The sequence below is a fragment of the Taudactylus pleione genome, unplaced genomic scaffold, assembly GCF_031769625.1.
Source record: "Taudactylus pleione unplaced genomic scaffold, aTauple2 ptg000305l, whole genome shotgun sequence".
Lineage (NCBI taxonomy): Eukaryota > Metazoa > Chordata > Amphibia > Anura > Myobatrachidae > Taudactylus > Taudactylus pleione.
Genome location: NW_028284706.1, coordinates 2,204,030 through 2,225,048, shown reverse-complemented (window position 1 = coordinate 2,225,048; position 21,019 = coordinate 2,204,030).

Below are 21,019 nucleotides of genomic sequence, written 5' to 3'. Positions count from 1 at the left end.
ACCACCAACCTGAGGCACCCCTGCAAGTGTCCTGAGGCACCTCAGGGTGCCGCAGTGCACAGTTTGGGAACCACTGGGCTACAGTATTTTATAGGACCTACCTTTGTCAAATTGTTTGCAAAAAATCTCAGGTATGTGGAATGGTTAGAGTTACAGTGGAAATATATTTTAGAAAATAGTATAAATTAAACCAGGTACTACATTATTGAAGCAGTAAAATATCATGTCCATGGGTAATTGCAGTTCTTCAATTTTGAGATCCATTTTCTCAAAATTGACTCATGGACCTGGTTCACTTTAACTCTGAACCCTTCACATAATTTTTTTGAGGTTCTCACCCAGCTCACCTACTGTAAATGCATAGCCTTCTCTGGAGAAGCTTCAGCATATAGGCTATAATGCTGGGTACACACTGCACAATGCAGTGGACGGCGGCACAATGTGTAGTTCCATGCTGTATTTAGTAGCATGGCATCGTTCATCTCATCGTCCCATCTGCTGTGCAGCTCAGCAGATGGGACGATGCGATTAAACAACGTGCAATCTGGTGTACACACTGCGATCTGCACAATATAACGTTCCGATCCACGTCTGAATGATATGTCGTGCAATGGATCGCATAGTGTGTACCCAGCTTAAGGGGAAATGCCATATGAGGATGGGGTCAGCTATAGGAGACAAGCTAAGCGTTTCAGACTTGAATAAACATGGAACAAATATGTAGAAGTAAGAACTGCGTCAGTCAACAAGTTCTTACAATGTATTTCACAAACATTCCAAATGAGAGGATTAAAACGGTATTCAATAGGGAAACCGGCTGCCTTAATACCGGCATCCGGCTTCCCGACTGTCACACCCCGGCGAGGGATGAAATGTCGGGCATCTAGATGTAGATGCTCGGCATTTCCCCGACGCCGGGAGACCGGCGCCCGGCATCCTACGATCGCGAGTGGACTGCCGCGGGGGGGGGGGAGGGTTAGGTTTAGGCCACATGGGGTGACTTAGGCACCCCCCGGGAGGGTTAGGGTTAGGCTAGGGGGAGGGCTAGGGTTATGCACCCCCAGAGGGGGACTTGGGGTTAGGCACTCCCCCGGGAGATTTAGGTTTAGGCAGTGGGGAGGGGGAATTGGGGTTAGGCACTTGGGGGGGGAGGTTAGGGTTAGGCACCCCTAAGGAGGCTTAGGGGGTTAGGTTAGTCAGTACTTGCCTATCCACGATCGGAATGTCCAGCGCTGTCGGGCTTCCGCTGCCGGGAACTCTGCTGATGTCGGCCAGGTGCTGCCGGGAATCGAACCGATTTAACGGAATAGGAATCATACCGATTCCATTAAAACAATGTCATTTATTAAGCTCTAGACTGGTTACAATACTGCATGGGTCCCAGCAACTATAAAACAGTAGCCATCAATCTAATTATAAGCCATATATATTAAAACATTTATGAACCATTAGTATTCTTCCTGGATCCATTTAACTATTGTCCGAATATCTGAATAATCAGACAAATAAGGAAGCACCGTTCCTCTCCAGCACAGTATAATTTATACACAGCAGATATATAGCGTTGATGTCCTTATGGGGCGAAGTTATTGTTAGGCACTTACCGGGGGGGTTAGGGTGCAGGGTAGGGAGGGTTAGTATGAGGGTACAAAAAAGGAGGTTTAGGGTTAGGGGGTAAATAGTACAGGGGAACAGTAGTCACGGCTCCCCTGTCAGGATTCGAACCATCGGTATGCCGCTGCCAGTGTACTGACAGCCGGTATCTCCTCGTCTGTATTTCTTACCGATTCCCATTTCAGAGCCTGATAAACTTAGCGTGACACATCTCTGATATTTCCTGTGTTTAAATTTGGTAAATTGCTGAGATACCTGAACCATGCGACAACTCCATTTTCCACATGATTATTGGTGGAAAATATATTAATAAATAGGCATTTTAGTTGTAAAGCCCAGAGAATAGGCATTTGTAGAGAAAATTGCATCCAATATGCAAAATAGCAAGAATTGTATTGTGCAGATGGTTTATATTGAACATTATTGATATTTATTAGGGACAAATCTCCAATACCTGGCATTGTCCCTGGAAACTGGCAGTTATGCAGTTAGGGAACATGAAGACAGTGCACTGATCCAGTAAGAATTGGGCCAAAGCTGCAGTGGAATATCAAATGTAATTAAAAATAGTTAGATGTGCTTTTTTATGAAGCTCAACCTACCTGTATTGCTGTTTGTATAGACCTTTTACTGACAGGCTAAGGGGTAAATTTACTAAAGTGAGCGTTTTTAGAAGTGAGTTTTAGAAGTGATGTTGCCCATAGCAACCAATCAGATTCTACTTAACATTTAACTAGCTCCTCCTAGAAGATAAAAGCTAGAATCTGATTGGTTGCTATAGGCAACATCACTTTTAAAACTCACTTCTAAAAACTCTCCCTTTAGTAAATTTACCCCTAACTGTCTTTCTCTCTAGGTTTAATAAGAAAAAACAAAAAAAACAATGCCATCATACTTTGGCTAATGTCACATAGCTTCTTTGAACAACCACATATATTAGGCACAGGAACTTGGTATTATTTACATTGTGTACAGTAGAAGTACCAGGGTTGAATCTTATCAAGTTGATTATTCGGCCAAAATTTTAATATATATTACAAAACTCCCCAGTGTATATCCCCTTATTCCAGTTTAAAATAATTTCTAGTTACATTGTCTTATTTATTTGGGGAAATAAAAGACCACGTATAGCTTATAAGACACTTTGCCAGCCTCGAGGGAAGGGCGGCTTAGCGCTGCCTGATCTACACCTTTATTATCTTGCTACTCAGTTGTCTCATTTGAAGAAATGGGTCACCCCACTAGAGCAAGGGGATCTTCCCTTGACTCTCCTCGCAAAAGCATGATATTCACTTCTCTACAGTTTCTGTTGGCCCATACTTCACACTCTCGTTGTCCACCACTACTACAACAGGCCCAAAGAGTGTGGCTTGCTGGGGAATAAATTTTGGGGGAAACTGCAATTGACTCCTGTTCCCCTCTTTGGGGTAATCTATATTTTTCAGAACTTCGGAGGCTGAAGGGTAGCTCGGCCTGGCGGTGATATGGGGTGGTTGCTATTGGCCAGTTATATCAAGATGGGGTTCTCCATTCTTTTGTGCATTTGTCCTCTACGTATGGCCTCCCAGCTCACTTTTTTTACAGACACCTTCAGCTCCGACATGCTCTCTGTGCACAGTGGAGGGGGGCGGTTCCTAGTTTTTCTGAAACTCCAATGCAATTGTTGGTATGCACTTTACCCTCTAGAAAGTCTGCCTCTGTGGCTTACTCCTCATTCTTATCTTCAAGTAGTGTAGAGGGATTGACTAACCTTAGAACTCAATGGGATAAAATTCCGGAACTTTGTCTGATGATGACTGAAAAGCTCTTATAGGTTCTTCTCGGGATGCCACGGTCCATGCTAGATTTCAGCAGATACAATTATATATTTTGCACAGGGTCTACTGGACCCCGCTTAAGCTTATCGAGTATGGTGGCTCTGCTGTGGACTCCTGCCTTAAATGCTCTGCTCCTTCTGCTGATTTCTGGCATCTCCTTTGGTCCTGTCCTCGAGTTGCTCTTGTTTTGGACTAGTGTGGTTGATTGTGTATGGAACACGGGTGTCCATGTTCCTTTATTGAACCCACATATTTGTTTATTTGGCCTGGACTTAGATGAGTCCCTATCTATTTCTCTCAGATTATATGTCCATAATCTTTTAATATTCGCTCTGGTGTGCATTGCCTGCACGTGGATGGCTTCTGATTCCCCCCCACCACCTTCTCATCATGGGTGGCTCTAGCCAATCTGACAATATCCCATGAACGTTATATATACCAAAAACAAAAATGTCCCAGGGGGTGATTCATCAAGGATCACAATTGCAAAGCTGCACGCAGGTAGCTTTGCAATTGCGATCCTTGCAATAATGCAATTGCACATGTGTTCCTACTTCGGGGCACTCACAGAATCATATCTTGTATAAATATTGTCCAATCATGTGAATCAAGAATAACGGCAAAGGCCCAAATATAAAATATAACTTTCTACTTCAGGGTCCATAGGGTATCCACAGGATACCTTGGGGTATAGGTGTGACGTCAGTCGCAGGGCACCAAAGAGTTAAGCTTTCAGCCTCCCAGGATGCACTAGGTCCCCCTCCTATACCCCGCCCCCAGGCCAAGGCACCTCAGTTTAGTTTGGTGCCCGGCCGGAGTCGGGTGCACCTGTTGGAGTGGGGGCTAGAAGAGCCCCTGAAGCTTATTCTTCATGCAGCTGTGGCTGCACAACTGGATGAACAGCATGGACAGTCAGTCCTGACGTCCATGCTGTCTTCCCTACACCCCGCCGGTACCAGAACGCCGGTACTGATCCGGGGATGCTGGTGGGCGTCTGGGGTCACAGCTAGCGGTGACCCCAGATGCTCCGGACCATGGCCGGATTCAAGGGGGACAGAGGTAAGCAGCGGGGTCCCGCGGTGGGTCCCCGCTGATCACATGGTCCTAAGTCCCCAGGCAGGGGGCTCCCTGGGGACTGGCTGCAGCGTGGAGCCAGGCGACCAACCTGCGCTTCCACTACCCCCTGGGACAGCGGACTGCAGCAGAGCGGTAGCGCTGCGGCGTCCCAGGGGTTAAATGCATGCCAGGGGAGCGCGCCTTCCCTGTCTCACAGCCGGCGCCTCCCCCGCTGCACACAGCCCTCTCTGCACTGTGCTGACTGGTCCTGTGTCAGCGCTCCTCCCCCAGGCCAGCTTCTCTCTGCTCCTCGGCGGCCATCTTCTCTGCAACGCATGGTGAACGCTGCTGGAAGTCTGGAAGGAAGCATCGTGGTCTGGGTCCCCCCGCATACCTCTCCTCCGCTGTGGCTCAGGTCTGTGTATGCAGCGCTGTGTCCTACCAGGCCCTGTGTCTGTGTAGTTGAGTGATCAGCGCTGTTAGTGCAGGAATTGTTATTTCTCTGCATTGTATGTGACTGTGCTAGCGCTGCCTGTAACTATTCTTCACTAAACTGTCAGCTTTATTACTGTCCCTGTTCTTTCTGCTAAAGCCCTTGCGGTGCGGTGCTGCAGGGTGGTCTCTCGCCTATTTAATACTTAATTGGTGAGAGAGGTCACATACGTGGTGCCATCATGTCTGAAAGTGATTTTCCCCTCCGGCTACAGTGTACCACGTGCAAAGTACCGTTAGCGGAGGGGGAGGGTAGCGCGGAGGGCCTTTGCCGGCAGTGTTGTCCATGGCGCGGCCTATTACGGTTACAGCACCGGTACAGGAGCCGCCCTGGGCTTGTTTCGCTCAGGCGTTAACAGCTTTAGTGGGCCAGTTAGCTCCGCAGCCCGCGTTTACTCCGATGGGTTTGTCCCAGCAGTCTGTGGTGTCGTCACCCATGCAGGGGTTCCCACGACAATTGGTGGTACCCCACAGTCTCCCTATTTCCCCGCTCCCGGGTTCTCAGGAGCCAGCGTGGGTTAACTCCCTGACGAGTTCTTTACAGCACTTGTCGGATGTATTGCAAGGGGAGTCTGTGATGCGGCCTCATAAAAGGCCGGTGGCGTCTCTGTCCGCTCCTTATGAGGATGACGAAGGGACGTCTGATGATGGGGAGATTCTGGATCCTTACGATCAGGAACCTTTCCATACTAAGGACGCTGATGCTAAGTCCAAAGTATATATTCCTGGACTTATTCGGGCGGTCCGCACAGCCTTGGTGATTGAGGACGAAGTTCCCCCAGCGGCTAAATCTAAGTATGCCTTTTTCAAAGATGTGAAGGGCGATGCCACAGTCTTTCCTCTTTCGGGTCAGTTGGTGGACCATTTAGAGGATGCGTGGAAACAACCTGGCAAAAGATACCAGCCGCAGAGACGCCTGGCGGTGGCTTATCCGTTCGCGGATAATTATTTTGCTAAGTGTGAATCCCCTCCACAGGTGGATTCTCACGTGACCCGTCTTGTCCGTAGTGCCACATTGCCGATGCCATCCATGTCCTCCCTTAAGGATGCTACGGACCGCAAGGTAGAAATCTGCCTGAAGTCCGCTTATTCCCTTGCAGGGGGGGCAGCACGGCCGGCTATGGCCATTTGCTGGGTTGCCAGAGCGATGGAGCGCTGGGCGGATTCATTAGAGGCTTCTTTTGAATCCGACTGCCCGGCCGAACAAGCGGAGTTGATTGGCAATCTCCGTGATTCGGCCACCTACATCAACGAGGCGGCTCTAGACATTAGTACTCTGGTGTCTAGAATTTCTTCAGCAGCGGTAGCTGCTCGTCGCACCTTGTGGCTGCGATCCTGGAAGGCGGACGCAGATCCAATAAAGGTCTGGAAGCGTTGCCGTTTACCGGAGAAGTTCTCTTCGGTCCGGATCTGGATAAGATTGTGGCCACGCTGGCGGCAGCCAAATCTGCTTGTCTCCCGTCGGCCGCTGCTCCTTCTGGTTCTGGACCATCGTCCTTTCGGTCATCTAGGGCCCAGGGCAGGCCCAAACCACAGTCGTTTCCTCGACAGGCTGGCCCTAAGAAATCGGGCAAGCCCCGGAAACAGGCATGGAGTACCAGACGTCCGGCCCCCAAGCCAGATGACAAGCCTGCGGCCTGACGGTCCGGGTCTCCCCTTGGGGGATCCCAGGGTGGGAGGCCGCCTGCTGCAGTTCTCCCGGTGTTGGTCGTTCACTACGACAGACACTTGGGTTCTGGAGGTGGTCTCTCACGGGTACGCCCTCTCCTTCCGGCACAGACCCCCGGCTCGATTCTTCACCACGGGTCTACCATCAGACCGGAACAAGGCTACGGAGCTGCGGAAGGTATTGCACACTATGCTCCAGGCTGGAGTTATAGTGCCTGTTCCATTCTCCCAGAGGGGCCAGGGTTTCTATTCAAATCTATTTTTGGTACAGAAACCCAATGGGTCATATCGTCCGATTCTCAACCTCAAAGCACTCAACAAGTCTTTGCGGGTCCCGAAGTTTCGGATGGAGACCCTACGGTCCATCATTCTGGCGCTGGAACCTGGGGACTACATGGTGTCATTGGACATACAGGACGCTATGGCGGTCATGGCGGCTTCTCTGCGGCTGCAAGGAGTCCGCATGTTGCCGTACTTGGACGACCTGTTATTGGTGGCAGGATCTCCAGAGCTCCTGTTACACCACTTGGACCTGACCATTGCACTGCTGCAACGGCACGGCTGGCTAATTAACTGGCAGAAGTCCACTCTAATCCCGTCTCGGAGGATTCTGCATCTTGGAGCCTTATTGGACTCGGGACAGCAAAGGATCTTCGTGACGGAGGACAAGATCTCTGCTTTACAGTCAAGGGTGTGCAGTTGTCTGCACAGCCGCCGGGTGTCCTTACACTCGGCGATGAGGTTACTGGGCTCCATGGTGTCGGTGTTCGACATGGTGGAATACGCCCAGTTTCACTCTAGACCTCTGCAGCACCTGATCCTGTCCAAGTGGAACGGGCTGCCTCAGTCTCTGAAGTTCCAGACGATTGTGCTCACCCCGGAGGTTCGCCTGTCCCTTGCGTGGTGGTTAAAGATGACCCACCTCAACAAGGGACGTCCGTTCTGGGTTCCAAATTGGGTCCTGTTGACAACGGACGCCAGTCTTCGGGGCTGGGGAGCAGTTTCGGGTCCACACTTGTTCCAGGGCAGGTGGACACCGACAGAAGCGGAGCTTCCAATAAATATCTTGGAACTCCGTGCGGTCTTCAATGCTCTCCTGCAGGCACAGCGGTTTCTCCAGGGTCACCCGGTGCAGGTCCAGTCGGACAATGCTACCACCGTGGCCTACATAAACAGGCAAGGAGGAACTCGCAGTCGGGCGGCTCTCGTAGAGGTCTCTCGGATCCTGGTTTGGGCGGAGCGCAATCTTCCGGCCATATCAGCGGTCTTCATCCCGGGAGTGCTAAATTGGGAGGCGGACTTTCTAAGTCGCCAGGACGTTCATCCAGGGGAATGGTCCCTGCACCCGGACGTTTTTCAACTACTGGTGGACAGGTGGGGTCTTCCAGAAATCGACCTCATGGCGTCCCGGCACAACAACAAGTTGCCGGTGTACGGGTCTCGCACAAGAGACGAAGGGGCGTCTCTGGTGGATGCTCTGTCCGTCCGGTGGACGTTCAGGTTCGCATACCTGTTCCCTCCGGTCTCCCTTCTTCCACGGGTAATCCGGAAATTCAAACAGGAAGGAGGGACGCTCCTGTTGATAGCTCCCGCGTGGCCCAGACGGCACTGGTTCTCAGACCTTCAGGGTCTGTCCGTGGACAGTCCTCTGCGGTTGCCGCTACGACCGGACCTTCTGTCTCAGGGTCCTTGTCTTCACCCGGACCTGACTCGGCTGTCTTTGGCGGCGTGGCTGTTGAGACGGCCATGCTGAGGTCCTGGGGGTTTGCCAGCTCTATGCTGTGTACCATGTTACGAGCTCGGAAACCGTCTTCCGCGAGGATATACCATCGCGTGTGGCATACGTTCTTCCAGTGGTGTCGACCGAGAGGTTATGCACCGCGGGAGTTTCGTCTGTCTCGGATTCTCGCCTTCCTGCAAGCGGGACTAGATCATGGGCTTCGCCTTGCTTCTTTGAAGGTACAGGTTTCGGCCCTATCTGTCTGGTTTCACCGTAGGATTGCTACAATCCCGGATGTGCGCACCTTTATGCAAGGTGTTCTCCGTATTCAGCCGCCCTTTGTTCCACCTGTGGCGCCTTGGGATTTGGCTGTGGTCCTGAGGACTCTCCAAGGACCGCCGTTTGAACCACTGGGCTCAGTGGATATTAAATGGCTAACAGCTAAGACTGTTTTCCTTCTGGCCGTTGCTTCAGCCAGACGTGTTTCTGAGTTAGGGGCTCTTTCTTGTAGACCCCCTTTCTTGGTTTTTTTCATGGGAACAGGGCAGTGCTCCGCACTCGGCCCGAGTTTCTCCCCAAAGTTGTTTCCCAGTTTCAGGTTAACGAGGAAATAGTTGTTCCGGCCTTTAACTCACCGGGTCTTTCCGTGGGTGAGGCCTCTTTGGATGTTGTGCGGGCCTTAAGGACTTATGTGGACCGCACTTCTTTGTTTAGGAAGTCGGACGCTTTGTTGTCCTCTATGGCTTCTGTAAAAAGGGTTGGCCTGCTTCAAAGCAAACTTTGGCAGCCTGGATCCGTATGGCTATTTCTGAAGCTTATCTTCATGAAGGCCTACCGGTCCCTCCTTCTCTGAAGGCTCATTCCACTAGGTCTGTGGGTCCTTCGTGGGCAGCTTGACGTGGTGCCTCGGCAGTTCAGATCTGCAAGGCTGCTACGTGGTCTTCTGTCCATACCTTCGTGAGGTATTACAGGTTTGACACCTTCGCCTCTCAGGATGCTTCCTTCGGGCGGCGGATTCTCCTTTCTGCACAGGAGCGTCCCCACCCTTAAAGGATACTGCTTTGGGACATCCCCAAGGTATCCTGTGGATACCCTATGGACCCTGAAGTAGAAAATATGAGATATGGTAAGAACTTACCCTTGTTATCTCTATTTCTACGAAGTCCATAGGGTTCCACAGGACTCCCGCCCTGTCGCACCTGTGCTGCAGATGGGCTTTGCTCTGGTCACCGGTTTTCCGTCTCCCTCTGGTGAGAATGTGATTCTTGTATGTGTCCAGATCTTTGTTCTCTCTCTTCCTTCTCCTCCTCCGGCCTATGGCTTGGTAACTAACTGAGGTGCCTTGGCCTGGGGGCGGGGTATAGGAGGGGGACCTAGTGCATCCTGGGAGGCTGAAAGCTTAACTCTTTGGTGCCCTGCGACTGACGTCACACCTATACCCCAAGGTATCCTGTGGAACCCTATGGACTTCGTAGAAATAGAGATAACAAGGGTAAGTTCTTACCATATCTCATATTTTTATTACATATCTTTAAAAATTACAAGCAAGTGAAACATGACAACTTATTAAAAATTGTATATGAAGAATTATTCACGTGTATTGTCTTCGATGTATTCATTCTGATATTTTGTATTGACTCTATCCTTATTCTTATATTGGCTCCTATATAGGCTCCTATGCTCAATGCGAAGCCTACGTCAGGGCTAGCAGCACACGTCAGCTAGCGTGTCCTGCAGTTTTTAACAGTTACAAATGTGTGATGTCTTCGAGTGTATACTGAGACTACACACCATAATAGTGATGACTGGGTGTTAACAGCATAAAGCTGTGGCCATTGCAGAAACCTGAAATATATGATTCATACCACTGACTACCTGAACCTCAGCTACAGACTCTAGGGAGGGACATATGACTATACAACTTAATTATAGCTCCCCAATTACCAATGTGTGTTAACCTAATATGGGGGCAATTTCTAATAACGAAGTGATGTTTATATACATTGGTGTCTCTTTGAATATTAGCTGGAGGTTTTAGTGAGAGATATTTAGCATTAAAATCCTACATATGTGTCCTATATAATATCATTACCTACTTTGATTATTATTGTAAATTCCAGAAATATATGAAATCAAACTGTGTATATGTGTGTGTACAACTGGGTATTACCCTGAATGGCAACAATATAACAAAGAAACATTATTTATATGTTGCCACATGATTACTGTCTAGTGGCTATAAAAGAAAATTATTTTCAAAAATTATGCTAGTGGAGAATAACAACTCATGTGGATGGCGAGTTACATTTATTTATATAAAGGATGTGAACTATTTTACAGTGGTTCTGATGAAACTGGTCATTTAAATACAGCACTGCTGCTATTCCTGTGAGGAATAAGAGTATAAAGCTGGGTACACACTGACAGATACATTGGCCGATCAATTGATCGGCCAATGTATCTGCTGCCCGTCGGGCAGTGTGTACCCGCGATATGTCGGTGAACGTTGGCGTTCACCGATATATCGCATTGGCTGTACTGCACAGCCGATAGACAGATATGTCTGCAGACATATCTGTCCATCGGCAGATGTGTACGGGCGGTCTGCAGACATATCTGTCCATCTGCAGGTGTGTACGGGTGGTCTGCAGACTGCCCGTACACACAGCGGCAGCCGCGAGGAGGGCCCGACCCAGCCGCTGGGTCCCACCCGCCGGCTGCCGGGACCGGAGGGCACAAGCAGATGATGGCCGTTCAGTGTGTATGAACGACCATCATCTGCAAATCACTCGATCTGCAGATATATCTGTCAGGTGTGTACCCACCTACATTGTTTATATTAGTATCAGCCTATACTTGGAGTGCAAACTCAGGGGAGTGAAATCAGATTCACATAGTCTAGATACTATGCCCTGTATTCATATGGATTACAGTCCAAAATGAGGGCATTAGATAAAAACTAAGTGAATATATTGGTGTCTGAATATCAGCTGTAGGTTTCAGTGAGAGACATATAATATTAAGAGCTCCAGTGCATTTTGATATTCTTTATAGCTTTATTATTAAGCTATTAAATGACTGTGGCCCTGAATTATTAATAGATCGACTATTGTTTCATTAACTAAGCCACCAGTCTCCCGATATTTGAGGATCAATGTAGGATAACTTAATAGGATCACTAGGTATATTCTGGAGCCCAGTTATCATATGATTTTAAAACTTTCTCTTAAAAAGTTTGTACGATGTATAGGACTCCATTTGTGGGACTATACATTATTACACAATATAAGAATAAGGACATAGTCAATATAAAATACCAGAATTAATACATTGAAGACCATACACGTCAATAATTTTTCATATACAATTTTTAATAAATTGTCATATTTTACTTGCTTGTAATTTTTAAGATATGTCATAAAAGTTATATTTTATATTTGGGCATTTGCCTTTATTCTTGATTCCCAGATCATGATTGGACAATATTTATACAAGATATGATTCTGTGAGTGCCCCGAAGTAGGAACACATGTTCTTTTGTTTTTTTTCTCGTTAATTTGGTTCCTGGGTGCACCCCCTCCATAATATTTTATATTACTAGATGAGAGGGAATGATCATATTAATAATTTAGAAGATATTAGTCTGTGCGGATACAATTCTTGTTTTGTTTGTAATAATGCAAATGCAGCAGGAGGTGGTTGATGGTCGCGATGGTGGATGGCGCCGGGCGGCCGGACAGCTGAGTAAGCTTACTCAGGCTGGCCAGCTTCTGAACCCAGAAGACTGTGCGTGTCCACGCAGTCTCTGGGCTGGCCACTCCCGGGCAATGGGGAGCCCCCCCCCCCCCATTTCCAGGAATGCCAGCCACCCCCCGCACCGCCCGTTAATTGCCTCTGCCTGTCAATCCAATCCCAGAGTACATTTGATAAGGTCTGGTCCGCAGCCGATATATACATTCTGTGCACAAAATTGATATTGTGAATGTTAAATGTATGTATTTGTTTTTCAAAATGTCCTAAATTGTGTTCTGCAAATGTAATACTAAATTCTGTTAGAATGTCAGTTGATCTGTTTTTCTGTGATGTAATGGTCGTATACTTTATTGTATATGTAATTTTCTTTTGATTTCTTTTTCTGTTTTCCAATTGTTAAAAGAATTTAATAAAAATATCCGATTAAAATAAGTACCAGGGTTCCTGTGAATAACAAATGCAGGTCCACAGAGCAGCTGTTTTTAATCCGCATAAGGGAGATAACAATAAAACTGAAAACTATATAATCTTACTCTCTTTAATGTTACACAACAAGCCTTTTTTTCCATGCAGGGTAAAAAGGTACATCTTATCGGAGTGTTGTAAATCAGCACATTATGGGCCTCATTTAGGAGTCAGTTCATTTATGTGTGAAGGGTGGTGAGTTGCAACTGCAATGGTGCAGAAACGCCAGCAATGGCAGTGGAAAGTCTGCCAAGCCCTATGAGGATGTGAACAAGAATCAGCAAGTTTAGAGCAAAGTAAAAAAAATATATATTTGCTTCCTGGCAAAATTGCGGTTGAATTGCAGGGGGTAGAGAGGTTTTTGCTTGTAAGTCACTGTCCAGTATTTGTGTGCTGCATGCAAAAGCAGCTCATACTTTCTCTACATTCAAATAAATAAATTTGCACTCTTTGCAGAAACTGATCACTATCTATACCACAAACTATAGAGCAGATGCTGTTCATCATTGTTGTGTATGTGGATGACTTGATATCAGCAGGTTATGAGAAGCACATAGTTAGTATCAAGCATCTACTGGTGAAGTTCAAGTTGAAAGCCTTAGCCCCTGCACATTACCTGTTAGGTTTAAGAATCTTACAAAATGTGGAGAAAGGAACTGTTACAATCAACCAAGTGGAATAACAAGTTTGCAATGTCAGACGCAAAGCCAGTTAGTACTCCTATTAGCAAAAGCACTAAACTCACAAAGGCCTTGTCACCAGAGATAGAGGATATGAGTAATGTTCCTTATAGGAGTGCTGTTGGAAGTCTGATGAATGCAAGTATTGGAACTCTCCCTGACCTTACATGTGCCATAAGTCCAGTAAGCCAATTGGCTATAAATCCTGGGAGAGAACACTGAACTGAGGTTAAAAGAATCCTTAAATATCTAAAGGGTTCAGCTTCCTTGAAGTTAGAAGTCTGGGAATTCTGAACTGATGACTTTTTGTGATGCTGACTAGGGAGCAGATGAGGATGATCGTCGTTCTTACATGGGATATCTGTACTGGCAGGAGCAGCCGGCAGCTGTGCAAACAGAAAGCAACCCACTGTGGCTCTATCTACTGCTGAGGCAGAGTATATGGCACTAATAGAGACTGCCAAGGAGGCCTTATACTTGAAAGAGACTTCATGTAAATTAAATTTTCTGAATAGGGAACAAACCATCAACATAAAGTGTAACAACAGAGGAGCAGCAATACACATGTCCTGCAGCACGAAGCACTATGGATGGTCTAAGCACATAGCTATAAGACATCATTCTATGATGTGAGCTGTTACAGAAAAAGTCTGTAAGCGTCACCTTTATGATGAGTGAGGAGAATAACAATGACATGATGACAGAGGGAGTGAACTCACAGCTCCTGAGTGTGTTCCTGAAGGGATGTGAACTGAAACAAATTTGAAATGTTGGTATGTTTTATTTTGCTTTTATTACTAACTCCATTTTCCAGGTACAGGTGGATTCTGCCAAAATGTTTTTAGGTAAAGTGAAATATGTGTTTATGTAACCGGAGACAGCCTGGAGCAAGGTAGGAAGGGATGTTGAAAAGGAGTGCTCTTTCTGCAGCATACACAATTGGCACCAGGACCCAGAGTCAGCAGGGACGTGTAACCTCCAATCTCAGTGTACTGAGCATATGCAGTTGTAGCCATCTCCACTGTGTAGAAGTGCCAGAGTACTGCACACAAGTGCAGTACTCTGCTCCTTGAGGTGAGCCTGTATTACCTACTGTTAAACCCTGCTATTACTGCTGAATATATACTGTGCACCGCTGTTACCACTACTATCTATTTCAAATCCTACCTGCTCATATGCTTTTCAAAACTCTCAATCACATACAAGTTGAATGATTTTATTTGACAAGGTAAAGTTAGGAACAACAAAAATTAGAGATTAAAAGATTTCCTCTATGCATATTATCTAAGAAAGCTCTGAAAACCTAGCTATAGGTCTGATTCTGAGATGTACGCTATTCCGATATTTACACAGTTGAGCGATTATTGGTCCACTGCGCATGCGTCAAGGTACCTTTGCAAAGAAATCCTCTCTATGAGCGGCATTGCAAAGTGATTGACAGTCAGGTACCGTTTGGGGGTGGTAATGTGGAGTGGGAGCAAAAAATGCAGGTATGTGCCAACTGTTCTTGGGCGGCCGTGTCGTAGCCTGCATCTGCAATCCCGTAAAGTAGTTCCGATGTCTCGGTTTAGACGGCCATTCTGCGTGATCATAGGGCTACTCAGATTTAAGGTTCTGAATCACAATTTTTGATCTAATACTAGGAGAGGAATTCAATTTCTGACGATGTTCTGCCAGTCGTTGCAGCAATGCCGAACAGAAATCCGTGTCCATTGCTGAGAATTGAATTCCCTCCAAAGTGTATTATTTTAAGAGCACAGCTTTATCTGGTACACAATGAAACAATGTATTGTTTTCCAGGACGGTGTATGTTTTGGGCTAATTCAGAGCTGTTAGTAGCATTGGCATTGCTCTGATCAGTGATATTCAAGATGTCCATATACATGCATGCAGTTGCGTAACTAGGGTCTTTGGCATCCAGGGTAAGATGAAAAATGGCAGCCCCCCCAACTGTGTGCCACATAAAAAAAAAATGGACGTGTCCACTGAAAAATGAGGGTGTGTGAACATCACACACCACCGTTTCTCATCACTCTAGGAACTTTCCATTCCATATGCACCTTAATGCCACAGTAGTAGTGCCCCTTATACAGAGCACCCAGTACTATTGCCCATTAAACAGTTCCCCCTGTAGTAGTGCCCCTTATGCAGTGTCCCCAGTAGTAGTGCTCCTTACACATAAAGGCACAGACACAAAATACTATACTTGCCTGAAGCCCCTCTCCTGTGCCCGCCACCAACTGACTGCTCCGTCCTCGCGCTGAGCAATACATGACGTCTCTTCCCTTCACCCACTGCAGGAGCCGAAGGTGGAGCTCAGGAGGACTGGAAACAAAATCTCAGTGGGCGCAGGGCAAATGGACCAGGCAGTGGTGCAACAGCCAATAAGAATCTGCCTGACACTGCTGCTGGCTGCTCCTGGCCGGCGGCTCATGCCCCTCCCCATAACCACAGCACCGGGTCCGACAGCGTATAGGGCACATGCCTGCTCAACCCCCCTAGCTACGCCACTGCTTGCATGTCACTTTGACATTATGGGTGGGAGAGGAGGCATCAGTCCACCAACTCAGGCATGTCAAACTCAAAATACCAACTGGGCCGAATATAAGAGTGTGGGCGGCAAGGAAAAAAAAAGTCATATGCAATTTTGAAAGGGTTGTAGTAGTGCCCTTTATGCAATGCCCCCTGTATTAGAGCCCCTTATGCAATGCCCCCTGTATTAGAGCCCCTTATGCAATGCCACTGTAGTTATGCCCATTATACAATGCCCCCTGTATAAGAGCCCCTTATGCAATGCCCCCTGTGTTAGCGCTCCTTATGCAGTGCTCCCAGTAGTGCCCCCTTTATTAGAGCTCCTTGTACAATGCTCCCAGTAGTGCCCCTTATGTAATGCCCGCTGTATTAGAGCCACTTATGCAGTGCCCCCAGTAGCGCCTCTTATTCAATGCCCCATGTATTAGAGCCCCTTACACAGTGCTCCCAGTAGTACCCCCCGTAATGCCCCTTATGCAGTGCCCCCAGGAGTGCCCCTTATGCAATGTTCCATGTATTAGAGCCCCTTACGTAGTGCCCCAGTAGTGCCTCTTATGCAATACCCCCTGTATTAGAGCCCCTTATGCAGTGCTTACTAACCACTGTAATATCCACACCAGTCTGTTAATATTCTTAGCTCCTTCAGACAACTCACTCTTCATCTTCTCCAATGGAACGTTAGGAGAGATCCGGGGGATGGGCGCCAGCACTGCTAAACACAGCACATTTCAGCGCTGCATGCTGACAGCCCGGCAACTACAGAAGATACCTGGCTCTGGAAATGACCTTGTGTGCAGTGACGCCATGGGCGGATTACAGCAGAGTCGAGCTGGATAGAAATAGCAGCGGGTGATCAGAGCTACAACCTCCACCAGCGCCTTGTAGAAGTGGTCCATAATTTTTTTCCTCAAGGCCCAGCGGAGCCCTCCAGGGTCCGGCGCCCCAGGCAGCTGCCTAATGGTGGCACCAGCCCTGAATAATTTCGTAAAAGTATCCTATTGGATATAAGAGGACTTTTATATTATTGAAAGTACATAAATTACTTCAAATAAGTGTCTTTGTAGGACTTTTCACTGCTCTATGAATAGACCCTAGTGTATTTTATCTTTACTATTTTTTTACTGCCACTCAAGGTTACAATATATTCATTAGATTTAATGTTGTTTTGTAGGATATTATTTATGTCAACAAGAGTGTCCTAATCAGAGTCGTTCAGTGTAGGCACCTTCCCTCATCCCTGAACATGGTTAATCTGTCGTTATAGGCAGACTGACCAGCATGTGCAGATGATGATTGATGTTGAAAACGACAAGCGGGAGCGCGCATCGCTGGTCGTTTTCGACATTTTCATGCCCGATTAATGAGCGATTGAACGATATCGTTGAAACACTCATTTTAATCGCCAAGTGGATACGCGGCTTAAGGAGCTCCACCTCACCAGCAATTATTCAATAATTTATTGAATTAACTTGCAAGAAATAGTGATTTCTTTAGCTATTTGACTACTAATTAATTGACTAGTGCGGTAATAAACTTTTTTGTTTTCCTTTATTGAGAACTAGTCATATTCCAAGCAAATTGATATACAGAAAAATATGACAAAAGTCCTTGTGCCAGTGGTTTCCAAATAGGGTGAGACTGTAGTCCTATGTGAAGAACTTTAATGAACCAATTTGCTTGTAAACGTCAGTGTTTCTCCATACAGGGAACATAGAACATAAAACACAAAAATATCTATTAAAATGCAGTAATTGTGAATATGGGTAAACTGATCCAAAATCATGCACAAGGGACCAATTAAGAAAAACCACTAGGAGACCCTTCCGTTATAATCCTTGTGTAAAGATCAGATTCACTTCACCGCAAAACATGCAACACAAAAACAGGATGCTCACATGAGTGTTACCTGTAAACAATAGGTGAAGATCATATCAAAGTTTCTTTCACCCCCAACCATAAAGAATACTTCATAAGGGTAATATATGATGCTCACACAAAAGCTTACTTGAGGTATATGAAGTAAAACATGTAAAGATTTCTTTATTATCTTCTCAGCAGGTGGATAATTCCAACAGAACTCCCAAAAAATACTGAGAAACTTCATATGAAATACTTCGTATTTCATAATTTTTTTAAATAAAATATAGATAAAAATAAGTATAAAAGGTGGGGATAAACCTCCGTACCAGATAGATGGTAGACACAGATCACATCAATCTACAAGTCAGCGTGGTACATATAGTCAAGATCCAGACTGGCTCTTTGAGGCTATAATACTCCTCCGTTGTCACTCCTCCAACATGTTTCGACACCTAAGGCTGGGTACACACCCAAAGATTTTCTGTCCAACCATCCAACTAGTTGGTTGGAATGAAAATCTGGTAAAGTATGGGAGTAAATGATGATCAGCAATTTGCTCCTAAATGCCAGAAAACAGATGAAAATGGACGTTCAGACAAGTTTGAACAAATTGTTTAGATCAAACATTTAACAGGCTGCATAACTGAAAAAGGTACTAACCTCGTGTTATATAGAAATTAAATGGAATTGCTGCATAAGGAAGGTGGCTCGCTTACGTCCATGCTCTTGCAGGCTCATAAGGCATCTCATGTAGCCGGGCATCAGCCACGGATGAGGTGTGGTTAGAGTATCTGAGGTGCACTGATCTCAATAAAGTTATTGCAATCACGTGATCGGGTGTTCCTATACAGAGAATAATAAAGTTGGTTAAACTCCATGTTACACAAGGCTTCTGGTTTCTCTTAGCTGCGTTTGCCATAGGAACCATGCATACTCCGTTTAAAGGGGAAGACCCGGATTGCACTTCACAGATAACAATACCTATACCTAACACAGCACATAGTCCTAAAATAAAGGACATAAATAAAAAATGTAAAATAATCCAATAACAGGAATAAAATACCTTAAAAATGGTACTATAAAGGCAACATCTTCCAATTCATACACCAGGGTAGATAACAATATACAATAATTACATATAAATAATACATAATAATACATACAATATAAATAATACATAAATACAACAGAACATAAAATGCATGTTTATATAAAAAGAAACAAAAACATAATTAATTACAAAAACCATTTAACTTCAAAGTAGTGGTTTAGACCACCTGGCTTCAAAGTGTTAAGGTCATAGATACACCTCATCTCTTTCTTAGCTAAATGAACATCCCTATTGTTTGTCCTTCATTTCTCTTTAACGAGAGAGATCCCGCAAAACCTTTTAATGCCTTTACGGGAACTATTCGGTTTGGCATAAATATGTGCGGAGAACAGATGATTCTCTAAACCTTTCAAATTATTTCTGACATGCTCTGCCTGTCTTACTTTCAGTGCTCTTTTGGTTTTACCTGCATATACCATATTGCAGGAGCATTCTATGGCATATATGGCATGACAAGTGATGATGTCAGTAATTTTGTGACTTCTACCTGTGCTTGAAATTCTGTTATTTTAGAGAGGCTGCTAGGGCAGGCTTTGCAGAGTCTACATTCCCTGTACCTATAAAAACCTTTATTCCTAGGAAGAAACCTGTTTCCATCCATAGGTAAAGCGCTGGATACCAAGTATCTTTGATTGTAGGGGCATGCCTATAGATGAACTTAGGCCTCTTAGGTAGGATTTTTCCCAAAGTTTCATCTTTAAGGAGAATACTCCAATATATTTTAATAACACCTTCTATCTTATGTTGTTTATTGAAAGTGGTGCAAAAGTATATGGTACATTTATTTTCTTGTGGACCTTTTTCCTTATCTTACAGTAGTACCTTCCTATTCATTTCAGCAACATTTCTGGTGAAGTGATTCAAACTTACAACCTTTCTGGATAAATGTATACACCATTTCACCTGCTTGTTGTTGAAAAACATTTTCATCCGAACAATTGCGACGTAACCGCATAAGCTGTCCCTTTGGTACCCCATCCAACCATTGTGCTAGATGATTACTCTTCCTATTTATGTAAGTATTGGAGTCAGTTGGTTTATTGTAGTTATATGCAGTTCTCCATTTTAAATTTCAATGGTCAAATCCCAAAAATTTACCAAAATGGCACTGACATTATAAGTCAACTGAATATTTAGAGTATTAAGAGTTTGTGTTCACAAAAACTATCTAGATCAGATCTATCACCCTTCCAGATGAACAAAACGTCATCAATATATCTCCACCAATGCACCAGGTTTGCGCCCCAGTCATGCTCTGTCCAGATGTGGGACTCCTCCCACCTGGACATAAGTTAGCATAACTGGGCGAAAACCTGGTACCCATTGCCGTGCCTACATTCTGCAAAAAGAAATGACCATCAAAATTGAAATAATGATTCCGAAGAATAAATGAAATCCCATCCAAAAGGAATTTACATAATTTATTATCCAACTCTGTATTTTCTATGGTATCTTTGATAGCCTCCATACCATCTAGATGGGAAATAATGGTATAGAGCGAGGACACATCTACTTTAATTAGGAACATATTTTCCCAATTTTTGATTTGTAATTTATTCAAGATATCTTTTGTGTCTCTTAGATGTGACCTTTCTTTACATACAAATAGTTGTAAATGATGGTCAATATATGCCGACAAATTTGCAGTGATGGCATTAGTGCCTGCCACTATAGGGTAGATCAATCATGCTTTTGTGGATCTTGGGGAGTAGATACAAAACAGGCACAGAATATTCTTCATTAATCAGAAACCCTGATTCCTCCCTGGAAATGACTCCCAAATCCACATACTGATGAACTAAAGATTTAATGAGAGAAGGATGTTTTGAGAGGGGTCATTTTTTAATCTTTTGTACGTATTTATGTAATTTAACTGTCTATACCCTTCATTGATGTAACTGGATTTGTTTAAAACCACAACCCCTCTTGTCTGCTTGCTTAATGATAATATATTAATTATCCTGTAAAGATTTCAAAGCAGATTTTTCTTCTAAGGTAAGGTTGTTTTTGTATTTATGATGTTGATCACTTTTTAGATCTTCTACATCTCTGACCACACTTTTATAAAAAAACTTCTGCAAAGCATCCTTTAGTGAATGAGGGATTAAATACTGATCTTTATTTAAACATGGTTTTTCCTATTTCCTCATTTGTCACATCATTGCCGAAAAACTTTTTCAAAGATAGCTTCAGGATACATTTTTGAATATCAATGAACAAGTCCAAATAGTTAATATTGTTTGAAGGGGCA